Source organism: Lissotriton vulgaris, chromosome 5 (genome assembly GCF_964263255.1).
Source record: "Lissotriton vulgaris chromosome 5, aLisVul1.2, whole genome shotgun sequence".
Classification (NCBI taxonomy): domain Eukaryota; kingdom Metazoa; phylum Chordata; class Amphibia; order Caudata; family Salamandridae; genus Lissotriton; species Lissotriton vulgaris.
Genome location: NC_141693.1, coordinates 1,224,171,767 through 1,224,198,541, shown reverse-complemented (window position 1 = coordinate 1,224,198,541; position 26,775 = coordinate 1,224,171,767). Strand labels below are relative to the sequence as shown.

The window sequence follows — 26,775 nt, the reverse complement described above, 5'->3', positions numbered from 1 at the left end:
TGTAAATGTGGGGGGGTACCACAGGTACCCCCGTGTGCACACCCCCCCCCCCCCATTCTCCTTCACTCTGGGGGCCCGCAGGGGGCACCCAGAGTGAAGACCTCCTGCCTTTCCGTGGCGGCATGCCAATTTGCCCATTGTAATATGGCTTGTGGTGTCTAACAGACACCTATCCAAAAAGATGGAGGGACCCCTGTTAAATCTGACAGGGAGGGGGATCTTAACACTAGAAAAGAATTTGCAAACCCTGTCTTCGTTACGGTAGGTTAGATATCCTAGAACATATCTCCAATAGAAAGTGGTATGGATTCTTTCTAACCTGATGACCAGGTAAATGAAGAAATAGTACCAAAAGCAAGGCAGGGCAAAGTAGACAAAGGAACAATACAGTTGCTTAGGATTAATAACACTAAGTGAGCAAAATTTGTCAAAGGTCAAACATAAAATTTATTACCTCCCGAACGGGTTACAATCTAAAAAATGTTAAAAACAATTAATACAAGCCACCAACAGTGGTCAATTCATACATTATTATGCAATCAAAGGTAAAACAGTCATCTATAGTCAAGAGTGAAAACAGTCGACGCGGCGTTTCGGTGCTTTGTTTATTCTTCACACCTTCTTCAGGACGTTCACAACAATTGACTTGATATCTAAGAAATCAAAATAAGAGTAATTAAACTACTTGTCTACATTTAAGAATAACTCTTGCTCCTGCTCCCCTATCAGTGTTTTAACTATATAGAACATGATATCATACCCTGTTATTCAACATATATTAGTCACCTGGACCAGAAAGCCATAGCGAATTTCAAATCTGGTAATCTGATGATGTTAAGTTTCTTTCCACTTCTGAACTCTTCTTGTATCAGTTAAATAGCCAATTGGACATAGAAAATTTAAAATCTGGCCACCAAATACTGTTAAGTTACTATACCCTTGGGACCTATTGCTATAACAGTTAAACTAGTCAACTGAACACATGGCCTCTGTTTACATAGTCATAATTGTAAAAATCTCCACTGACAGACCAACAGCACTCCATTGTTGCATTTAGCATTAATTCTCTGTCTAGGCGATAAACTCTGTACGCGAATATCTTGTTTGTACCTGAGTTGTCTTTTGGACGAATATATCAATTCTTTTCAGCTGATTTTTAATGATTTCTTAGCGGTTCTAAACTCACTGGAGCTGTATGCCGAAAAAACACAAAGACTGTTCAGTGGTCTGTTGTTCTATTTTAATAACGGCCTCAGTAGGGATTATAATACAATGGATTACCTTCAATGTAAATGCACGGATATTCAGTGTGCACCAAGGGGCCACCGAAGATGAAGGACGTAAAATCCTAGAAGGATATGGACCAACAGTTATCTTAGCACTCTAGTTAAAATTTAGATAGTCTTATCTATTTACAGACTTATCACCAAACACTTCTACTAACCTGTTTTTATTTCAGGTTCATGATAATACTCTCTCGACCCTTGATAATTGCCGATTCAGAATACTCTTCTTGAAATTTGAAGAGACAATATGTGGCTCTAGGATCAAAACGTGGACAATATTTTAGTGTTATTATTATTGCTAACTAATATCTCTATCATGTGTTTAACTTTACAATTCTCTATGGTCCAGGAACTATAGTAATGCTTATAACGAGTTGTAGACTAGTTCTCAATATCATTTTACCCGTAGAGGTTCAATACATTGCCTCCAGGGGTCGGTATGTCTAGTAAGCGCTGGAACCAAACGGCTGAAATACCCTATCCCTGAGTCATCTAATGTAATAATACAATAGCGCTCAATCTGCTGTCCAAAATGGTAGAGCCAACTGATATTTAAATTTTAATAATCCTTACTGGTTGCTAGTTTTACGCTATCTATCCCAGGACCCACGGGCAGAGTATCCGCATACCTGTTTTAGCGATTCCGGGCTCCCTTCTCCTCTGTGCTTTCGTGTATATTGATGCCTTCGTGATGGTGCGAGGTCTGAAATCGTCCATTCAAAGCGGCGTCTTTATGCTGACGCTGCTGATTTAGACCCGGAAGTCGAAGGGCGAGCTTATTGCGCTAAAATTATGATTAACGCTACTAAAACTGAAAATAAGTCTATGTATAAGGATTAATGTTGGTGAATATTATCTCCAAATCATTCAATTTGGAAATAGCGATAGATTTTAAATAGACGAGCCGTGTGACCCGGAAGTTGAAAGGAGAATTATTTGTTTTGATACATTCGGAGTGGATCCCTGATGTCAGTAATCGCGTCTTACTTGCTTTTAAATTCGCAGACGCTGTATCACGAGTCGGATATTTCATTAATGATTATTAATCCATATTTACGGTGATTTATTGCGGTAAAGTTATTTCCTGTGGCGGCCATGTTGGATTGGGATCATTACACACTATGATCCATACAACATCCTTTGTACATTTGTGGCCCAGAACACTCGATATTCTATCACAATTTTGCCCTTCAATAATATGTACACAAACCACTCGTATAACAAGGTTAAAAACCAGGTAACTGCTGATGTACATCATCGTACAGACTATCTCACCAATATAGAGAACATGTCATTGAGCCTGGCATTAATACATACTAAATTCATTGAGAAACGATCTTAATTGTTTATCATCAAACCCAGTCTATAATTACAGTATTGTGCGCATGGGTGACAAAGTTAATACATGTACAACAATAAACCAATACTATTTCAGTACAATCTATATAACAAAGAGGTTGACTTAAAAGTTGACTTAAGCAGATTGAATCAATATCTCATATATCTACAGGAATAGTGGCGAAAAATATTTAAGTCAAAAGACCCAAGCTACTATTTTAGGAACAGAGCTTTGGATTTCAAAATTATAATCCACTATCAGTTTATTATTAGATTAGAGCAGATAGGAATGGATCACTGATTGCCTACAAAATTAATCTTTCCCACTCTTCTCTGTTATTTAGTCCAGTGCGGAAGGTGTTGAATAGGGACATATAAAACTGTTCTCTTTTCTTTCTTTTATTATTCCCATTACCGCCTCTAGTGCTGTGTGTTATTGTCTCTATGACGCACCACCTCAGATCTTCTAATTTGTGGTTATGGCTTATCCAGTGTTCCACAAGAGGGGCTGATTTCTTTTGTGTCCTAATAGCAGACTTATGTTCCGTTATCCTAGTTTTAATTTCTCTAGCTGTCTCTCCAATATATGCTTTATTACATGGACATTGTATCATATAGATCAGATCTTTCGTTTTACAGTTTACGAAGTTTTTTATTTTGTGGTCTCTTCCGTTATACTGTATTGAGTTACCTTTAATCATCGATGTGCAGTTTGAGCACATATTGCAAGTAAAATTCCCCGTAGGCAAAGGGGTATTGTTGATTGTGTTCCAGGTATTACGGTTCTTCTCTTTAAAGGTATGAACCAGACAGTTTCTGATTGTTCTGTTTCGGCGGAAGCTGAACATAGGTTTAGGGATATTTATGCCTGGTCTATCATTGAGTAATGACCAATTGCGATTTATGATGTTTTTTGTTTTATTACTTGCTATACTGTAGTTTGTTACAAAAATTAGTCTGTCATTGGTTCTTTTGTTTTTGTCTTCATTATTCTTACTAAAGAGTGATTCCCTATTGTAATATTTAGCACGTTTATATGCTCTTTTGATCAAGTTGTTGGGATAGCCTCGATTCCTAAGTTTCTGAGATAAGACATCAGCATGTTTATTATAATCTTGTATATTGGTGCAATTTCTTCTGATTCGTAAAAACTGACCAAATGGTATATTATCTTTCTGGCTGTTAGGATGGTTACTTTTGTAGTGAAGCAGTGTGTTTCGATCTGTTGGTTTAGTGTATAAATCGACACCCAATACTGCATTATCTACTCTAATTTTAATATCCAAGAATTCTATTGCTACTTTGTTGCGGTTAGAGGTGAACTTGAGGTTTTGATCACCCAAGTTCAACCAAAGAATAAAATCATTTAATAATTCTAAACAACCTGTCCAAATGAAAAAAATGTCGTTGATGTATCTCGACCAACATGAAATGTTTTCACTGAATGGTGCCATGGTGTTAAAAATATGCTTTTCTTCAAAGGCCGCTACATATAAGCAAGCTAGACTAGGGGCACAGGTCGCCCCCATGCTGGTCCCTTTTATTTGTTTAAAAAAATTATTTTTAAATAAAAAAATATTATTTTTCAAAATAATTTCTGCGCATTCAAGAATGAATGTTGCATGTTGGTCTAAATCTTCAGTATCCTTTTTTAAGAGACCCTCTAACATCCTGATGGTGTCATCCTGTGGGATGTTGGTGTAGAGGGCCTCTATATCCAACGTCACTAGCCATTGTGTGTTGGTATCATAAGATAGACCCTCAATTTTATCTATCATACTAGTTGTATCTTTTATGTATGCTTTTTGTGTTACCAAACACAAGAAAAGGTCCCAGGGGTAAGTTTATAGACCCTGTCTGTTAAGCCCCCTGAACAGAATTGACACCAACCTAGAATTAACAGAGAGTCCAACATGAACAATGTACCTACATATACCTAGGTACATTGTTCATGTTGGACTCTCTGTTAATTCTAGGTTGGTGTCAATGCTTTTTGTGTTACAACAATGGGCTGAAGAAACTTGTCTATGTATTTACTGAGAGGCTCTGTGATGGAATTAATAGATGACACGATAGGCCGCATAGGCGGGTCCTGTATGTTTTTATGGACTTTAGGAAGTCCGTAAAGGGCAGGGATGGTTGGTGCCTCGTTTTAAAAAAAATTATATTCATCTAGACAGATTATCTCATCCTCATGTGCAAATCTAAGGAGAATATTTACTCTATGTATCAACGCATTCCATTCTTGTCTACTTGAGGGGCAATAATGTTCCACATTATTTAATAAAGACATCATTCTGTTATTGTAGTCTTCGGTGTTCATTAAAACTATACTACCACCCTTATCACCAGGCTTTATGGTTAGGAACTCATTATTTTCTAGATTCTTTAAAGCGGCCCTTTCTTCTGCGCTTAAGTTATTAATACCAGTCAGTGGGTGCGTTAGAAGTGAAGAGATGTTGCTTTCTACCACTTTCTCAAACAAGTCAACTTGTTTATTTACCATCCCTATGTTAGGTGTCCAGGTTGATTTTGGTTTAAGACCCGATTTGTTAGTAGGTCCTTCTTTTGATGGTTTATCTCTAAAAAATTCTTGAAGCCTAATTTTTCTAAAAAATCCCTGGAGATCTCTTTCTAAGTTATACTTGTTAACTCGAGAACTGATGGCAAAGCCTAAACCCTTTTCTAGGACTTGTTTTTCTGTTGTGTTGAGTGTGATATCTGAAAGATTTATAATGGATGCTTTCTGTTCTAATCCCATTTTTGTTGACTCCTTGTGTAATATCTCCTCTGCTGTTGAGGTTGAGGGTAAAACTCCCCTCTCCCATTCCCTCTGGGTCGGTTGTGATTGTTCCCCCGTCCCCGTTGGCCTAAAAAAGGTAATGATTCTCTATTGGGGGTTGATGTTGACTCCACTACTCTATTTGTGTCCCCTGTTTTTTCATGGTCAGAGTCATTTCTCGTGTATGATGAGTCTGAAAAGGTCACTCTTTTTTTGGGGTAAGTACGCCAAGGTTGTTGCCATTGGTTTCGGTTAGAGAAATGTTCTCTCGGGGGGTCAAAGAAATCCTTCTGTGTGTAAGGATAGACAATCTCAGTATTATAATTTGAAACGTCTTTGTTGAATTTATTGTTTTTTTTACCAAATAAATAATCCCTATATCCAGAAACGTCTCTTTGAATGTCCTCTAGTTTTTTCTTAGCATCTTCTAGAGCAGAGGTGTCTAGTTTTGCTTCTAGTTCAGCTATCTCTTTCTGATCTATATGATACAATGTCCATGTAATAAAGCATATATTGGAGAGACAGCTAGAGAAATTAAAACTAGGATAACGGAACATAAGTCTGCTATTAGGACACGAAAGAAATCAGCCCCTCTTGTGGAACACTGGATAAGCCATAACCACAAATTAGAAGATCTGAGGTGGTGCGTCATAGAGACAATAACACACAGCACTAGAGGCGGTAATGGGAATAATAAAAGAAAGAAAAGAGAACAGTTTTATATGTCCCTATTCCGCACCTTCCGCACTGGACTAAATAACAGAGAAGAGTGGGAAAGATTAATTTTGTAGGCAATCAGTGATCCATTCCTATCTGCTCTAATCTAATAATAAACTGATAGTGGATTATAATTTTGAAATCCAAAACTCTGTTCCTAAAATAGTAGCTTGGGTCTTTTGACTTAAATATTTTTCGCCACTATTCCTGTAGATATATGAGATATTGATTCAATCTGCTTAAGTCAACTTTTAAGTCAACCTCTTTGTTATATAGATTGTACTGAAATAGTATTGGTTTATTGTTGTACATGTATTAACTTTGTCACCCATGCGCACAATACTGTAATTATAGACTGGGTTTGATGATAAACAATTAAGATCGTTTCTCAATGAATTTAGCATGTATTAATGCCAGGCTCAATGACATGTTCTCTATATTGGTGAGATAGTCTGTACGATGATGTACATCAGCAGTTACCTGGTTTTTAACCTTGTTATACGAGTGGTTTGTGTACATATTATTGAAGGGCAAAATTGTGATAGAATATCGAGTGTTCTGGGCCACAAATGTACAAAGGATGTTGTATGGATCATAGTGTGTAATGATCCCAATCCAACATGGCCGCCACAGGAAATAACTTTACCGCAATAAATCACCATAAATATGGATTAATAATCATTAATGAAATATCCGACTCGTGATACAGCGTCTGCGAATTTAAAAGCAAGTAAGACGCGATTACTGACATCAGGGATCCACTCCGAATGCATCAAAACAAATAATTCTCCTTTCAACTTCCGGGTCACACGGCTCGTCTATTTAAAATCTATCGCTATTTCCAAATTGAATGATTTGGAGATAATATTCACCAACATTAATCCTTATACATAGACTTATTTTCAGTTTTAGTAGCGTTAATCATAATTTTAGCGCAATAAGCTCGCCCTTCGACTTCCGGGTCTAAATCAGCAGCGTCAGCATAAAGACGCCGCTTTGAATGGACGATTTCAGACCTCACACCATCACGAAGGCATCAATATACACGAAAGCACAGAGGAGAAGGGAGCCCAGAATCGCTAAAACAGGTATGCGGATACTCTGCCCGTGGGTCCTGGGATAGATAGCGTAAAACTAGCAACCAGTAAGGATTATTAAAATTTAAATATCAGTTGGCTCTACCATTTTGGACAGCAGATTGAGCGCTATTGTATTATTACATTAGATGACTCAGGGATAGGGTATTTCAGCCGTTTGGTTCCAGCGCTTACTAGACATACCGACCCCTGGAGGCAATGTATTGAACCTCTACGGGTAAAATGATATTGAGAACTAGTCTACAACTCGTTATAAGCATTACTATAGTTCCTGGACCATAGAGAATTGTAAAGTTAAACACATGATAGAGATATTAGTTAGCAATAATAATAACACTAAAATATTGTCCACGATTTGATCCTAGAGCCACATATTGTCTCTTCAAATTTCAAGAAGAGCATTCTGAATCGGCAATTATCAAGGGTCGAGAGAGTATTATCATGAACCTGAAATAAAAACAGGTTAGTAGAAGTGTTTGGTGATAAGTCTGTAAATGGATAAGACTATCTAAATTTTAACTAGAGTGCTAAGATAACTGTTGGTCCATATCCTTCTAGGATTTTACGTCCTTCATCTTCGGTGGCCCCTTCGTGCACACTGAATATCCGTGCATTTACATTGAAGGTAATCCATTGTATTATAATCCCTACTGAGGCTGTTATTAAAATAGAACAACAGACCACTGAACAGTCTTTGTGTTTTTTCGGCATACAGCTCCAGTGAGTTTAGAACCGCTAAGAAATCATTATAAATCAGCTGAAAAGAATTGATATATTCGTCCGAAAGACAACTCAGGTACAATCAAGATATTCGCGTACAGAGTTTATCTCCTAGACAGAGAATTAATGCTAAATGCAACAATGGAGTGCTGTTGGTCTGTCAGTGGAGATTTTTACAATTATGACTATGTAAACAGAGGCCATGTGTTCAGTTGACTAGTTTAACTGTTATAGCAATAGGTCCAAAGGGTATAGTAACTTAACAGTATTTGGTGACCAGATTTTAAATTTTCTATGTCCAATTGGCTATTTAACTGATACAAGAAGAGTTCAGAAGTGGAAAGAAACTTAACATCATCAGATTACCAGATTTGAAATTCGCTATGGATTTCTGGTCCAGGTGACTAATATATGTTGAATAACAGGTTATGATATCATGTTCTATATAGTTAAAACAATGATAGGGGAGCAGGAGCAAGAGTTATTCTTAAGTGTAGACAAGTAGTTTAATTACTCTTATTTTGATTTCTTAGATATCAAGTCAATTGTTGTGAATGTTCTGAAGAAGGTGTGAAGATTAAACAAAGCACCGAAACGCCGCGTCGACTGTTTTCACTCTTGACTATAGATGACTGTTTTACCTTTGATTGCATAATAATGTATGAATTGACCACTGTTGGTGGCTTGTATTAATTGTTTTTAACATTTTTTAGATTGTAACCCGTTCGGGAGGTAATAAATTTTATGTTTGAACTTTGACAAATTTTTCTCACTTAGTGTTATTAATCCTAAGCAACTGTATTGTTCCTTTGTCTACTTTGCCCTGCCTTGCTTTTGGTACTATTTTTTCATTTACCTGGTCATCAGGTTAGAAAGAATCCCTACCACTTTCTATTGAAGATATGTTCTAGGATATCTAACCTACCGTAACGAAGACAGGGTTTGCAAATTCTTTTCTAGTCTAACAGACACCGCCACCATATTAAAGTTTTATCCGCCCCGGCCGCAAGGCGACCGGGACGGAAAACAGGCGGGCGGTGTTTTACACCGCAGCAGTCCCCCCGCCATCCTAATATGGCGGGGGGGAATTGGGCAGTGGATGTCGGGTGGATTGCCTCCGCCAGGCCGGTGGAAGCAATCCGCCCGACATCTTAATGACCCCCTATGTCTTAAAAAATCATCAATTGGCCACTAGAACTACGCATCAAGTAAGGTATAGAAGTACTAATGCCACAAGACGTTCACTTAACCCGGTTTCCTTAACAAACGAGTACAACACATTTTAGATACGGGTTTTTTAAATTTTGTTTACCACACTTATTGCACTGAGCAGAGGCTGACGGCTCACTGGACTAATGCATTTACCGCAGAGTCCTTTTTTTTTACCCCATGACCACAAGTTCATACCCCTGTGGTTCAGCTTAGTCTTTCAGCCACCAAGGTTACTTAATTTTCCCCATATGAAACTATCAGATGTATATGGGTGCTTAGTAAGTGACAGACTCTGCCCACTTCCAGTGCACTTTTACATACAATACTGACTTGAAACGTTTAACATACGATTGAAACATGTGACAAACTGGTAATTGAGTAATGGGCCTGTCACAAAATTTGAACAAACCCTTCAAGTGGTTCAGATGCAAATCTGTCATGTGACTGATAATTTTAAGTCCTACTTTTAAAGGTGATCTTGGCATGTGAGTGAAAGTGGTAAAGGTGACAGGTGACTGACTCTGCCTTCAAGTCTGTCTGTCTTTCAAGATGATCCCAAGAGTGGGCTGCTGATCTGCTTAGCTGCCCCTGTCACGCTTGACATAATCAGCCTTCTTGCTTTTAGCCAGCAGCACTCTGCCTTCAGTGACTTGCACATTTGTATTTTCCCAGTAGTGTGCACTCTCAAGTTTCTATTGGTGAAGGGTAGTTGTGAAAAGGCCAGTTGAGCCTCTATGGAGATAGGTGACTGGCTTCTCCCCCAGGCCTATATGCTCGATGGGGGTCTCCAGAAGTGATTTTTAGGAGGGACATACACTGGGCAACAAATAAAAAAACTGGTGGGGCCTACTGGAAAGGGAAATTGTAAAGACTGGGTGCCTGCATGTGTGTGTCATACCTAATAGACAGGGCCCGGTTCCAGTCCTGTGTCATATAATTCTAATTCCCATACCAATTCCAAAGATTGTGGGTATGCCCTACGACCTGCACATCTAATAACAGTGATATTTAATTGCTTTCAGCCATGCCCTCGAAATAACAATATATTAGGGTGCTCTTGTGGTGTCACAATACCCACCCACCAGGGTATGCTTCCACTAGGACTGAAAACAGCCTAGAACAATATTTAACCAAAATACACCAAAGCACACCAAGTGGTTGTAACTGTTATCCAAAATTTCCACTAGGACTGAAAACAGACTAGAACAGTATTTACCCAAAATACACCTAAGCACACCAAGTGGGTGTAACTATTATCCAAAATTTCCACAATGTGTGGTTCAACCCGTCATCAACAAATGTCCTTTTGTTGAAATCCACAAAGAATATAGAATCTGGTCCTTTTACTTGCTTTCTTTTATTTTTTATACATGGAAAACAGCAGCAGCCAATGTACGTTTTGCCCCCCTGGGCTTTCTCAAGGCTCGGATTTGAAAACTGAGTTTATTTCCGTATTTTCAATTGCATAATCGTAGATAAATATCCGCAGTCATAATCCTTCCGAAAGGAATTTGTTTGGTGCCATATCAATCCGACTGACAGTTGTATCAACTTCTCTTTAAAATACGTACATCTCCTCTCAGAGATATGCTTGACGATGTTGCTCTATTCTAGACTCGGGACCTTGATACGTCCTCTCTTTGTTTCTCTGTGATCTAAGCTCCTCGTAAATGGCAGCAGCGAGAGAGGAAGAGAGGACGTTTCACATTGTGAACATTTTGGATAATAGTTACAACCGCTTGGTGTGCTTTGGTGTATTTTGGTTAAATATTGTTCTAGGCTGTTTTCAGTCCTAGTGGAAATTTTGGATAATAGTTACAAACACTTGGTGTGCTTTGGTCCAATTCCCATACCGTAGCGCGCTCTAACTAGAGGTTCTCTACTACAAAGCGGGAATGTTTCTGAATCTGATGAATCGAGGTAGGGCGACTTTCAGAACCACTGCAACCTATTGGGTGCGGTAGAGCTCGCTGGGCAAATTACCAGTTTTACTGGATACGTAGATGCTGGCCATGCAAAGGAGACAATGAAGAACTGTCAACAAGAAGCTGATAGTTATGAGGAGGATAACCAACTAATCATGCTTAAACTAGGGCAACTGTTAAGAACTCCTTAAGTTGGGACCATGGATACCAGGATATCTCCTGCAGTGCTGTTCTTGCTATTCCATGTATGTTTCTGCTTCCTACCCCTTTATGGAGTACTCTGTAAGTGTGACCGGGAACTGTAGCTGTGTAGTCAACCCCTGCCCCCCTAAAGTGTGAAGCTGGAAGGAGACCATGGGGCAGATGGGTGAAAGTTTAGAGCTAAGATCATGCAAGAATGTTGATGTTTCTAGTAGCACAGGAGAAGAGATGGGTAAGCACAACAACAGAAGATGCCCTTGTGAAATGAGACACATTTACAAGAACTGAGGGCAAGACAGAAGCGCTTGCTGGGTGAACTGGACATTTTAGAAAATTTGTAGATGAGTACCTGCCAGGGAGGAAACTGCACTACTAATAAAGATGTGTGATGTACCCGGATAACTGGCACACAAAAGCCAACTTGGCATGGCTGATTAAGGAAAACTGAAAAAGCTTTGTTGCTGGTTTTGGTGCGTACAGAAGCAGAGTACAAAATGTGTTAAGAAACTTGCAAGGAGGTCATGTGGGATCTCTGGTACTTCTGTAGCTCAAGGAAGACAATGGTAGAAGGATGCAATGGATACATTAGATTTTATTTATTTGAGTTTTATATAGCGCTGGCTAGACCCGGAGGTATCAGAGCACTTTACATAAGGAACAGCGAGTTACAAATTAAAAACAGTGATTGAACAATAAAAGCAGTTACAATAACTTAGCATAGAATATAGACATGTCCAAAGGGGTATGTAAGGAAGGGGGGAAAAGAAGAAAAAAAAAAGGGGAGGAAGGAGGATCGGGCCAGGAGGAGCAGGTAGGGATGGAGGTGCTCTAGGGGGGATCAAAAGACATTAAATCACGGTGACTGAAAGGGAAAGGAGGGAGACCGGGGGGGGGGCGGGCAGGACAGAGTAAAGCATGGGTACTCATAGTACGGCCCGCGTGCCGGTGGCGGCCCGGCAAGCCTTCCTTGAGTGTCTGCTGCAGCGCGACTCTGAGAGTCTCTGCTGCTCTGTGGGGGGCGGGCGATTCTCGCATAGCCAGAGTGGAGCTGCAGGGGCCTAAGATGAGGTGAAATACAACAAAGCCTCATTAGCATGCAAATGGCCTTTAATGACCTGTGAAGTGCTTGGGTGCTGTGTGTGTGTGCGCCTGGAAGCTGTCTCAGCCCAGGCTGACATACAGGCAGGGTGAGATGACAGAGGGCGACAGAGGGAGGTAGAGAGAGGGAGGGAGAGAGGGAGGGAGGGAGGGTAAGAGCGAGGGAAAGAGGGAGGGAGACGGGGAGTGAGACGGGGAGTGAGAGAGGGAGGGAGACGGGGAGGGGGAAGTGAGGGGGGTGAGAGAGAGGGAGAGTGAGAGAGGGGGGAGTGAGAGAGGGAGGGAGAAAGAAAGGGGGGAGTGAGTGAGAGAGGGAGTGAGAGAGGGGGAGGGAGTGAGAGAGAGACAGACAGAGGGAAGGAGACAGAGAGAGACAGACAGACAAAGGGAGGGAGACAGAGGGAGGGATGGAGAGAGGGAGCGAGGGAGAGAGGGAGAGAGGGAGTAAGGGAGGGGGAGAGGGAGCGAGAGAGGGAGAGGGAGCGAGAGAGGGAGGGAGAGAGAGAGTGAGAGAGGGAGGGAAAGAGGGAGAGAGCGAGGGAGAGAGGGAGGGAGGGAGAGAGGGAGTGAGTGAGAGAGGGAGGGAGGGAGGGGGAGAGAGAGAGGGAGGGAGCGAGAGAGAGGGAGTGAGAGAGTGAGAGAGGGAGTGAGAGAGTCAGAGAGAGAGAGGAGGAAGAGAGAGAGGGTGGGAGTGAGAGAGAGGGAGTGAAGAGAGAGGGAGTGAGAGGGAGTGAGAGAGAGAGAGTGAGTGAGAGAGACAGACAGAGGGAGGGAGAGGGAAGGAGCGAGGGAGGGAGAGAGGGAGCGAGGGAGGGAGAGAGGGAACAAGGGAGGAGAGAGAGAGAGGGATTGAGGGGGAGAGAAAGGGAGTGAGGGAGAGCGGGAGGGAGTGAGGGAGAGAGGGAGTGAGAGACAGAGGGAGTGAGAGAGAGCGGGAATGAGAGAGACAGACAGAGGGAGGGAGCAAGGGAGAGAGAGAGGGAGCGTGGGAGGGAGGAGAGGGAGAGAGGGAGCGAAACATGGAGCAAGAGAGGGAGGGATGGAGAGATGGAGGGAGTGATGCAGGGAGGGAGAGAGGGAGAGAGAGAGAGGGAGAGAGAGAGAGGGAGGGAGTGGGGGAGTGAGTGAGCGAGTGAGTGAGGGAGTGAGTGAGTGAGAGAGAGAGGGAGTGAGAGGAAATGAGAGAGACAGACAGAGGGAGGGAGCGAGAGAGGGTGGGAGCGAGGGAGGGAGAGAGAGAGAGAGGGAGCGAGGGAGGGAGAGAGAGGGAGAGAGGGAGCGTGACAGGGAGCGAGGGAGGGAGAGAGGGAGCGAGATAGGGAGGGAGAGAGGGAGAGAGGGAGGGAGAGAGAGAGAGCAAGAGAGGGAGTGAGTGAGGGAGGGAGGGAGATGTGTGTATGCCGGGTCTGGTGGCTCATGCATCCGCTGCAGGGACCTGTGATCAACCTCATGGTCATAGTTTTTTTTTGTTGATCAAGCCCGCACCCTCCCCCACTGACCCCGCCCCCACCGGTGTGGCCCTCGGACACAAACCACACTGTAAATTTGGCCCCTGAGAGAAAGTTTGTGAGTACCCATGGAGTAAAGGTATAGTCTGTGCCCGGCCAAAAGTGCATAGTCCGGCAGAAGGTGAGGCGGATGAATCCTACAAGATGGATGACTCGGGATACGGGCACTGAAAGCTAAGTCACAAAATGGTGATGCAGCTCAAGAGATCCACAAAATAACGAGGGCGCTGGAGCTACGGAGTGGGGGGTGTTAGTCATGGGAGCAAGAGGGGAATGGATTCGGGGATTGCCAAACATAGACAAACGAGCCAACATTTAGGGTTGCTGGGGCAGCAGAGTTGTCGAGGGTATTGAATCCAAACAGTCTGTCTGGATGCACAGGCTCTGGGTCGCGAGGGCAGCAGTGCTGTCGAGCTGCACGCCGAATGTATGGGGAAGTCCGCCTGGGTGCCGGGGACAGCGGTCTTGGAGAGAGGGAGGCAGCAAAGCAGTGCAGGAGGTCACGCCCCCCAGGCTGAGATAGCAAGGAAGAGCCGGGGGTGTCACGCCGTAGAGTTGGAATTCTCCCCGCAACTGCACCCCTGTACCTGGCAATAGGACTAGCCAGTCCCGGACGTGAAGCAGGAGGGCAGGCCAAATGGGGGTGCAGTGGTCGAGTCCGGAAGGCATTGGGCGGTGAGACCTCATCCCCGCCAACCGGAGAAACGCCACCAAGCATCTGCACTGCCAAGATTGAATTCCTTTCACGGCCTGCCATCATCGATTCATCAGTATGAAGGGGAGTAAAAGGCAACAGCAGCGAAGAAAATGCATAGAAACTATGCCAGATGTCCGGCTGGGTAGGTCACGGCCCCAGCTACAGCTCCACCGGTCATCGGCCATGTTGCTCGGGCTCCGCCGGCCATGGAAATGCTCCCAATTCTCTCCGAAGAGCTTGAATCCAGGAAAGGAGATTGGAGCGATGATGACAGCAGTCTGAGCACGACCCTGGTGAGTAAAGAGGGACTGGGATGGGGGGAGATTAGCGATTAAAGCCCAAAACAGCAATACCGGCCAGGGGGTTCGATCTTGCCACAGTCCCACTGTTATATTAAAATAATTGTGGAGTATTAAAGCAAGTGGCTGAAGTAAGTATTACTGGAGTGTCTGATACAGGACAGTCTACACAGCTCATGAAGAGTATATTTACATGTTCTCAGCCTGAACTTAAATTGTGGAAAATAGTGTGGTAAAGAAAGAGAAGAGTTATGAAGAAGAGACGCTCTATGGTTTATCATAAAGAAACCATGGCCATGTGGAATAAACAAATAAAGAGTAAAAAGAACGTACCTTTGCCTTGAGGGTATGCAGTCTGTAATAATGTGTGATCATATTACAACACTACATTCATCAAGGACACTAACCTCTTTGTGTGACTAAACTGTAACTGATCTACTATGGTATTGTGTGAAGGTGAACATTATTGGGTGAGGGAGTGGTAGAGGCAGAGGATGAGCTCAATTAAGAGGAAGGGCCCAAGTTACAGGAAAGGAACAATAGAAAATATGACAATATGTTCTACGTGAAATAGAGTGTGAGGAAAACAGGAACAGGGCACAAAGATACAGGTTTATCAAAGCTTATAACAATGAACAATATTGGAAGTTGAGTTGTGATGACGAATAGGAGATGAGGGATTTGGCCACGTGCAGTATGACAACAGAAAAGGAGACTATTACGTTGCACTTTTAAAAACAGTCTAGGAAACAAAGGTCACTGTGATGTGAGCTGCATGTCCCCTGGACGGAACAGAACAGAGGGCATGTCCTCATTGTTGAAAGACGAGAAAGGAAGAACAAGACGGAGAAGAAGAAGTGTTTCCATGGAAGTTTCATGATGGCATACCATAACAAGCTTATATTATGTGTCATTAATGTTATGTTTATATGTAAAGCGTGCTATCAACAGGAAGGGGAGGGTATCCTGTCAGTGTGTAGGTGTGAGTCTAGCCTCATCTAGGGTGGGTAGAGAGCCATTCGATGAGCCAGGTCTTTTGTTTCCTGTGGAACTCAAGAACTGAGAGGGAGGTTCAGAAGTGGAATAGCGATGTGGGCGAAAACGTGAGCACCGAATCTGGTTTCCCATATACATAGGATGTGTGCCAGTAGGAGTACAAGTGAGGGGATATGTTTAAAGGGTTTGTGAAAGCAGATGCACTTGAGGTATTGAGTGCCCAAGTTGTGGAGAACCTTGAAGGTGTGAGTCAGGTGTTTGCAGTGTGCTCGTCTGTGAATGGGAAGCCACTAAAGCATGGTGTGGGAGGTTGAGAGTGATGAAGACAGCTCGGAATGGTCTGCCTCCTGATGAGAGTGATCATGTAGTCCAGATTGCTAGTGTCAAAGGTGGGGTGATATTCTTTTGAGTGTTGTTAGCAAGCCACCTAAAAATCTTCATAAGTATCTTCAGGGTATGAAAGCATGAGGCAGTGATGAAGTCATTCATGCCGAGTTTGTAGTTGATGACTATTCCTAGGTTCTTGGCATGGAAGGCCGGCGTGGGTGTAAGGACTAGCTCGATTAGCCATCAGGTTGAGTCCCAATGAGAAAAGCATTTCCTGAACATCCCAACTTCGGTCTTGTCAGTGTTCAGCTTCAGACAGTTGGACTTTATCCAGCCAACAATTTTGGTCTTTCATGCTATGAACTTGTCCCTTGTTCCATGAGGGAGGAGGTAAATTGCATGCCATTGGCATAGGAGAGGATGTGGATGTTGTGGGAGTGGATGATGCTGACCAAGGGGATCATGTTAGCTTTGAAGAGGGTCGGGCTCAGGACGGATCCTTGTGTTGACTTTGCAGATGCGGTCACAGGCTTCTGTGTTGAAAGGTGTTAGGCTGACTGGGTCCTGCCAATTAGGTAGGAGCAAATCCAGAGAAGCGCAGGCCATTGGATTCTAATTTAGTGCAGTGGCTGAATGAGGCTAGAGTGGGAGACCAAGTCAAACACTGTAGAGAGTTCCAGAAGAATACCGCTCTTCGTTTCTCCTTTGTCAAGGATTATGTATATGTCATCTGTGGGGTGAGGAGGGCAGATTTAGTGCTGTGGTGGTGTCTTAATCTGGGTTGAGATGTTGGTTGTTTATTGAGGATTTTCTCTAACTTGGCCGGGTACTGCAGCAGGGAGATTGTTCTGTAGTTAGTGAGCATAGAGAGGTCCGTAAAGGATTTTGTCAGCAAAGGAAGGACGGTGGTATGTTACCAAATGTCTAAGAAGGTTGTTGAAGAGATGTAGGTGTTCAGGATGGGTGTGAACATCATAGGCAGAAGAGTTCTGGGGCAGGTGTGGTGGGCCCAAGGGTCTGATCAGGCCCCAGAGTGGATGATCTTTACAGTGGTGCTGTGTCTTTGGATGAGATCAGGAGTTTATTGGCGTGGTCTGTCAAATCCGGTTGTGGGGTGAGATTGCTGTAAATGGAGGTGATTTTGTTGCTAAAGTATAAGGAATGATTGTTGCAGAGGTCTTAGTAGTGGTGGCAGAGTTTGAAGAGGCTGCTGCAAGGTGACATTTTTTACGATGGCATAGATTTCCTTGCTTCTGTTGGCTTTGGCGTTGATGCGCTCCACCAAGGAAGTTAATTTGGTGGTTTTTATCTATTGGTATTAGTGTCACAGAGCAGACTTGAATGTGCTTATTTAATTGTGGTAATGTATTTTATTATACTAGTGGGAGGAACAATGCTGAAACCTACTAAGGACTTAGAGATGCTATCTGCAACATGGAGTAACAAAGGTTTACACAGCCAGAGCGTTAGAAGTGGTAGTGGTAGTTCTTTGAAAGATTTCTATTGGCATTCTAAAGGAATATATCATAAACCCTTCAGTAGGAGTCGTTGTCAGGGGTAAGATCCCAAACAAATAACACTGAAATGTTACTAGCATAGCACAAATGCTCTCCATATGACTTCACACGTGAAATGACAGCCGATATGACAAATGACCTCATGTCACGGATGACATTGCAAATTACCTCAGTGAAGTGTACTGACAGTGGCATCATAGCCTTGTTTCTATAGTATTATTTGTGAGAACCTGTAAATCTCTGCATTAGTACTGTGGCTACACAACTAAATGTAATGGTTGTTATTACTACAGTGGCATTTTTCTCTACAATCTATATGAGGATAGCTCGGCCTTATTATAGAATGGGCACACTGTCCATTGCTGAGCCGGTCTAACCCCAACTCTCCCAGTGCTCACATATTATACTCGACTTCACTCTCTCTCTATCAAATATTGCTAACCATACCCCTAAGCTCTAAAATTCTTTCTTTTTTACATTGTGCAGTATTTCCAAATAAATCTAAAATTTCTGAATGCAAGATGGTGAAAAACATTATCTGAAGTTGCTCATCAGCCAAGAGCAAGTTTCTGATCCAGGGTCCACAAATTCAACCGTCAAGATACTTTCAATTTTAGCTCTAAGAAGTCTGACTGACACCATTTGTTAACACATATCCCAGAAACTACTGAGAAGGTTTACATCAAAGGACAAAAAGGAACTATTCTGTGGAATGTTCTACATTCATGCCAAGTTGGTAAAATCCTGTTCACCATTTGTCGCAATGACTGAGAATTTAGATGGGGAATTAAAATGAATACATTTATTGCTTTGATCCCACATCTTCCATTTCACTTCCCCTTAAATGGATCTACAAAAAAAAAGGAAAACTGGTGTAACTTAACTTAATGCATTAATTTGATTCCAAATTTCCAAATTTCCTGCAGCCTCACCAAAAGTGGACATTAACCATAGCTAAAGTTACTATTGCCTATTCCATAATATGCATGAATATATACTTTCATCTACATACATATGCTCAACGGGAGTTGGTTGCATGGAAGTTTCGGCACAGGACCTGTTTGCAGGTCAAGACCTGTCGGCAACACCAATTGCACACTACGAAAGTCTACACAGAGGAAATTTGCTGCACAGCGTTTGGGCATAGGAAAGTATACAAATATTGGAGTTTAATGTAGTATATCATAAAAAATCTAATATCTCACTAAATACTTGGCTGAAATGTAATAAATTATTCCAGGGAAAATACAGTTCTAGTGAAAAGTATTGTGGGTTGAACAAATATGCACTGCACAATGCAAAACGCACCTAACATATTATAAAATATTCACAGTAATTTATTGTTAAAAAGGTTTTTATACATACAGCTAACAATAAATAAAATGCATTGCTGTAAGGGCCATGTGTCGTGTGAAGTACTTTATTGGACAAAAATAAGGTGGTGGTCTGATTTCATCTGGAGACTTTACAAATAGCCCTTAGAACAGACTATGGATTGAAAGATTTTACTATGCCTGGAGTTGATGAGTGTTACAAATATATTTGAAGATATTCTAGTTTAGGCTAGCATCTGTGAAATATTATTTGGAGAGGGGAGGCAAATATTGTAATAGCTATTCTATTGAAAATTGTGTATTTAACTCTTTCATTTGTTGTAAACATTGCACAAGAAATATCATTGGAATTTTTCCTTCATTAATCTATGAAAATTACTAGTCCTGAATAAGGCGGAGTATATAAAACACCAGTGAAACGCTGAGTTGATGAATTTTCTTTGTATCACGGTTAACACAATGCAAAATTCCAACTGGATGAATATGATGTTTAGTGTTATACACTAATATATTTGTAACATGACCTGTATTTCAGAATTTATCAGAATATATGACATTTTAGTCTTCAAGGGGGGACAATTTGGATATATTGTCTTATTTTTGATATTATATATATAAAAGAATTACTGTAATTATTATATATTAAGTTTGGTGATTTGTATACTGTGCAGAGCATATGTTCTAAATCCGCACCACTTTTCAGAAGTTCCTGGTTTGGGAACCTTAGGAGTTTTCACGTCTTCACATAGAGCAAATCTACAATAATAGCGAAATGTTTAATCTAGCCGCCTACGGTGTTTTTAGCAGAATTTTTTAGCGTGTCAAATGTCGTTTGTAGACCTATAACAGTCATTAGAACATTGGAATGTTGGGAGCTCCATTGAAAACAATGGAGTGCTCTGGGCTTCTAATGGCTGGTATAAGCCTGGAGCTCCAACATTCCAATGTTTCTTTGTTCACAGCTTTGGCTGTGAACAAAGGCTTCAGTGAGCCTGAGGGGATTCCAATCCCCTCACGCTTCCAAAAGGCTTTGTTTGTTTTGTTAGAACATTCTGTCCTGTAGTGACAGAATGTTCTAATATAGCCTTATAGCCCGCCGTAGAGGGCTATACCGGCTATTAAAGGCCCTCTCCCTTGTTAAAGGCCCTCGCCTTCGGCTCGGGGCCTTTAACGCTGGAGAGGGCCTTTAATAGCCGGTATAGCCCTCTACGGCGTGCTATAAGGCTATAATAATGGAGGTTTTTTCTGGCAGCAAGTTGAAATTTATAGTTGAAAATGTCTCTGTGATTCTTTCTCCTGAGCACAGACTTTCTCCTTTTCTACACCAAAACGCATTGCCACCAATTAACAATGCCAATGTGGGGAAGTACGATTAGTCATCAGCTGGAAAGGTAAGCCACACGGTACTCAATTGTTAAAATCTATTGAAAATCTATTCTGAGTTATTAGTGAAAACACTTTTATGTTACGCCATTTGTGGCTCCTGCAAATGTTCGCAAAATTCTCCTGAATTATATGCAGATACATGCAATAGTTATGAAGACACAAATAATTTACTTCCTCTCAATACATGCCCTAAAAACTCAATACAGAAGATTGAAACAATTCTGTCAGTACTATTCTTGCCGTCTATACAGAGATTAAATAGTGGTGATCTTTCACAGCATGGTAAACACACATTGGGGCTGATTCAGATGTCGGACAGACCTGAGTCTATTAGACATCCGTTGGGAACTGGTACCGAATGACCACCTGTCATAGGATAAAGCCCAGAATTGCATGCTCTCATTTCAAAGAGCAGATATGCAGTTCATCCCTGCACCAGCGGCAGGCACCTCAAAGTGGCTGACACTGGGTGCAGGGCTCAATAGGGGGGCACCATAGGTGCTCCTAGGCTGCCATTTGGTGGCCTTGCACCCATGGGGGCCCTGCTGGGGCCGCCAAAGGCAGATTCCCAATGCCTTTCTGTGCCAGAAATGCCGGCATGGAAAGGCAGTGGGAATCTGTGATCGTAATCCCTTGGTTGGAAAGAGCCGGCCGAGGTTTTACGGCAGGCTTTCTGAATGGCGGACTGACCGGTTGGAGGCCATTCAGAAGACCGATTCGGATTCCAGTTCAACCAACCCCATCAAAATGTTTCGGCTGGAAAAGAATCCGACCAGCCTATTACAATGGAGGCTGGAGGGCTCCAACAGATGGTCGGAGCCGTTACAGGCCACATCATAATCGGGCCCATTGTCTGTAAGCCATATCTATAAAGCCAGATATATTACATCAGTAATATTTTTGCTTTCGATATTAAATGTATATAAATATTGGCAGCTATAACCTGACAAAGGAGGTATGCTGTTTTGCATAGCTTTTTAAATGTCATATCACTAAGGCATCAACAAATTATATGTGTGTTTGAGGCATGCCAATATCTGAAAGATTCAATGCTAGAGATTAAGTGTAAAATCATGAACAACAAGCAGAATATTTTGATTCTGACAAGACTTTCCAGAATTAATCCAAGTGTAAAGTGTGCATGATTAGGTAAAGCTACAACTCTTAAAGTAAAAGGTTGACAATTTCTATTTTAAAAACAGTGGAAATCCGGCACAGTGAGAGTAAAGGCTTTTTCAAGATACACAATGTGGTGAAGTGAAAAAGGTCAGTCTATATACAGGGCCTGCTTTAGAGCGCTGCAACTGGTGTGGCCTCACTGGGCACTGACCTTGAGGGGCGGAGGGGGCAGTGAGCACTGTGCCCAGCAATAACTTATGATTTAAAAACACCTGCAGCAGAGTTCCTCATAGGTCCAGCATTCAGGCAGCAATAAAAATGTCAAGATATCTCTTGTGGTTAACCCCTTCGCTGCTCATGACGAGCTCAGCTCGTCATGAGGCACGGTTGAGCTGTGCTTATGACGAGCTGAGCTCGTCATGAACAATGGGGATTCAAAGCCTCCCAGCACAGGAGGGGAAAAGCCATAGCAGCCAAGGTGTTAATGTTCCTGCTAGAGATAGAGATGGGAGTTTTGACTGGTGGCAGTTTTGACTCAAGTCAAGTCAAGTATAACTTTATTCGGTTAGATTAAAACCATCAAAGTGCAAACAAACAATTCATAAATACATACATTATTATCCTTGTTTCGTGCTACACACAATTTTTAAAATCCAACCGATACAACATAGTCTTGTCCAGCATATTAATAAATACAAATAATAATGCTAAAATTCTTACAGTAATTCATAAATAAATTGTCCCATTTATGCAATCATCAGCCTGTTCCTGCGCCTAATGGCGCCTGTTAAATAGCTGGCAACCCCAAAACACACCAATGGCGATGCCAACATTTGTAAATAGGCTAACGCCGGCCTAACTTTCTCGAAGTTTTGACCTTTTAGGAGGGGGATAATACATTTCCTGCACAAAGAGTTATAAAACTCACAGAAAAATACCATATGAAGAAGATTTTGGTCTGAGAAGTTGTCACAAGGGCAGGGTCTTATCTGACCTTCTTTAAAAAAACCTTTCGGAAAGGCCAGTAGCCAGGAGACCATATTATGCTTAAATCTAACTAAGACAAACAGATGATAAGATCTATTTATATATGTTAGATATGGTTGAAACAGGCTATTTATGCTCAATGTGACAAAACTCCTCACTTTAGGTTTCACTAATTCCCTTTCCTCCCTACACAGCATAGTTCTATTCAAAAACTGCCGCTTCAAGTCTTTAATCACCGGTTTGGACATAAATCCTGGGTTTGAAAATAATTCAGGGCAACCCAAAAGGGCCATTTGAGACTTGATGTAGCGAATCCAAGGTATATCTAAACACTTGTCCAGCATAATGTAGTCTTGTATGATAAGCTGATTTAAGTTGGGAGCAGGTTGAGCCCAGATTCTTAGCCAGCACATTATGGAAGCAACCGCGATCTGGTCTGAGATATACCCAGCTCCAAGATCCTCATGGATATTAAAAACAGGGTCAGAGATGGGGAGCGATAGTAGGTTTCGAAAGAAGCCATTTTCTACTGCCTGGATGTCACCCATCTCTAAATAGCCCCATAAGTCGCTTCCATAAGTCGCCATTGAGACGCACTTAGCATTATAAATTTTTAAAAGAGCAGGGATAGGTTTCGAGCCAATTCTTTTGCGAATTCCGTGATGGCTCCCGAGGCTCGGGCTAAAATGTTCCTTTTGTGCATACGCTGTGTGACCCAAGAGCGTCGGTCGTCAAAAAGAACCCCCAAATAAGGGAAGGCAGACACCTTTGTTAGTTCTAAATTCTTACAGTACAACTTAACGTTTCTTGCTCTAACAGAGCCGATGAAGATAGAATGGGACTTCTTAAAATTCGTAACCAAATCCAGAGAGTTCATAAAATCAATAAAACAGTTTAAAAGAGTTTGAAGCCCTCTTGAGGTCCTTGCCAGCAGAACCGCATTGTCTGTGTAAAGCAGGGCTGGGATAAGTTTTGAGCCAGCTCTTGGGATGTCTTTGCAACTGGTAATTAAAGCGGCCCCTATATTGTTAATATAGAGGGTGAACAACAGATGCAGGTCCCCCCGCCTGGCTACCGTATACTTTCCAATAATTAAATGGAGATTAAGACATTGACCCACGGTGCCTTTGCCCTGCCTAAATCCATATTGGAGGTCTGAAAAGATATTATTTTGATCCAGCCAATCCGTTAGTCGGGCAAGGACGACTTTCCCCATAATCTTGGCTGCGGGGTCCAAGAGAGATATAGGCCTATAACAGGCCGGGTCATCTCTGACTCCCTTTTTAAAAATTGGAATGATTACAGCTTTGGCCCAAGACAGGAGAAAGCCAACCCTGGCGGCTGCATTAAAAACCTGAGATAAAAGTTTGGACCATAAAATGGGATCCACTCTGTAAAGGTCCGTTGGGACACCATCAGGGCTTGGCGCTTTCCCGCCTGCTGTTGACCTTATTGCCTCTATTACTTCGCCCTCAGTAAAATGCAAAGGGGACGAGACAAAACTACTGTCTACTATCCTACCTGGGGATCCTTGCCTAACGTCGCTATAGACACTTCCAAAGTGTTGCACACATTTTTTCTGGAGCAGTGTGACAGTCAGAGACAAGACTGGAAGATTCGTCAAAAATAGGACTGTTCACCACGCTCCAGAACCTGGAGCTGTTAGATAGGATATTAGCTTGGTTTAGCTCCTCCCAAGCCATCTCCCTTAATTGTTTCTTCCTTTTTCGTACAACTGTTTTGTATGCCCTCCTTGCCTCCTTAATCCTGTCTGTGTCTCTTGGCTTCCCCTTAAGCACATCCATAAGAGCTTTATGAGCTTTTGTGCAATTATCATCAAACCACTTTTTAATCTTTACGGGCCTGATTTTGTAGGCGATTGTCAGGTTAGCTGTCAAAAGCATGCAAGACACTTACAGGGTCAGCCTCCTGATCTGCACAGATGCCAAACTCCTCTGAGCAAGCACCGGTTAAGGTTTCAACAAAACTGTCTAGGGTGATTGAATCCCATCTTAGCCGACGTGCTCTGTCTTTTGGCACAATCTTACCATTACTTAAGTGAGCCAGGCGGGCAACTTTGCCCCTGGCACAGATATTGAGGTTCAGGGTTATTGGATTATGATCACTTAGGCAGTTGTCCGTTACCTCAAATATACCTAAGAGGTCCACCATATAACCAGAGACTAGAATATAGAATATAGTCAATGGTGCTATGATGGCCATGGCCAATATATGTGGGTATTGGGGATGATGAATGCCCCTGAGTTGGGCAAATCAAATTATGGTCAGATAAAAGGCTCTCTAGAAAAATTCCCGAGGAGGAATGCGCAAAATGCGTTATTCCTTCCGGGGAATATTCCTCATCTAATTTGACAAAACAATCAGTTGGACAGACATAAATATTAAAATCAACTAGGACTAGTATGTCATAATGCGTGTTAGCCGTGGACTCGTAATCAATAAAACAAGTAGAGAGAGACCTTAGATGCTCTAGATCATCTTCCCTCATGAAAGAATTATAAAAATTAATCACTAGCAGAGTTGGTAAATTCGTGGCTGTTAGCTCAACTGCTAAGATATTTGAAGAATATTGTAGTGTAGTTCCTATATTCCCAATAGGCTCTGCGCATTGGAATAACATAAACGATAGTTTAGACCTAGGACTGAAGTCGACTAGGTCTCTATTGAATATGTTAGACTTAATTTGTGAATGCCTGCTAGCTCAGAGGTCACTAGAAACTTTCTCGAATACACAAGAAGGGATTTGTTTCTGACAACCATATAACATGACATCTTTGTTCCCCAAGAATAAGGAATGTATCTCCAGAGTCGCGGAAACAATAGAGGGCTATTTCACTCAGTCAATCGTGCATGCTTAGTTTCACCAGAAGTGCAGAGAAATAAAGAGATGGGCAGTTTCATTAAAAGGTTATTTATTAAGCAGTCTTCTTTCTCATGCAAGAGAAGTGAATTGCTACAATCACAATACTTGTCATAAAGTAAAGTGCGTACAGTAAAAACAGTATTATGAAATAATACTGTAAAAGCATTTATATGGTTTCTAAGCCATAAGATACTTAAAATGGATAAAATACATACAATGATAAAAGATGACTAAACGTACTCAACTGGTGCTTCTAAGATACGCCTACCCCGGTGTAACTAACCTAAGCCTAGTACATGGAAAGGAGTAAGTGAGATGTAGCTTGAGTTTAATAATTTCTGCCAAGAATCTATCCAAGAATTCTCTAAGGGTCTAATCAGCTCCGTACCTTGTTTATAGAATGTAGGAGGTCTTGTATCTCTCTCTCAGGACTCGATTTCCCAGTAACCCGCAAGGGTAGCTGGGAAACACCGGAGCTGGATTTCTCGGCAAGAGAAAAGACAGCGTCTCTCTCAGTGCATCAGCTGGATGGTCGGCTTCCTTCGGCACTCGCTACAGCAGTGCGTCGGGCAAATAGTCAGTCGATCTGCTCCAAACCACCATGTGTTTTGCTAGGGCAGATGCTGGTATATTTATACTTGGAAGGTGCTGAGTTTGACGTAAGGTTGGACATAATACGTCAGCAAGAACTCGCAGTTCTTTTAGGACTCCCGGAGTTCTAGGACAAATCAATACAGAAGCAGGGGAAAGTCCCGGACTGCTGGAGGTTTGGTCTCTCCAAGAACTCGTTGTGATATCTAGGGATCTGTGGAAGTAGCCATGCCGTATTTGGACTACATTGGCTGTGTCTAAATATGGTTATGATTCTGATGCCTACATAAGGATATGATGAGTTATACCTATATAAGGGCATGAATCGGGAAAATTACACTAGAGCCCTAGATTCGTCTACAACACCCACTCCACGTAGAATGTCGATCTTTACTAAGTACTAAAGCAAGTATAACATATCTAAGCATGTGTTTACAATCCCACCCAAAAATACACAAAATGCATTTGAAATGATTTGTACGCGAAAAATGAGTACTGTACGTTTACTAAGCAGTGGTATCATTCAAACAATGCATATAGTTTACATTTGAAATGCTGATTGAATGAATCACGAAAAGTTACATTCATGAAATGGCTCTTAATACAGAAGAGAAGGTCGAGACCATTTCATCACATATTTATACAAAACTGTACATGTGCTAGAGGCTGAGTTCAAATATTGTCTCTAGATTTTTTCCTTAAAAATAGAAATCTTGTTCTCTAAGAATAGTTCTACTTTAAGCAGATTACTCTG

General features: G+C 41.9%; 1 protein-coding gene across 2 annotated transcripts in view; it reads right to left on the bottom strand.

The window, feature by feature from the left end:
* The window catches only part of LOC147712348 (von Willebrand factor A domain-containing protein 5A-like), a 103,777-nt gene that overhangs the window by 20,178 nt on the left and 56,824 nt on the right, over window positions 1-26,775 (bottom strand). The gene's annotated exons all lie outside the window — the stretch shown is intronic.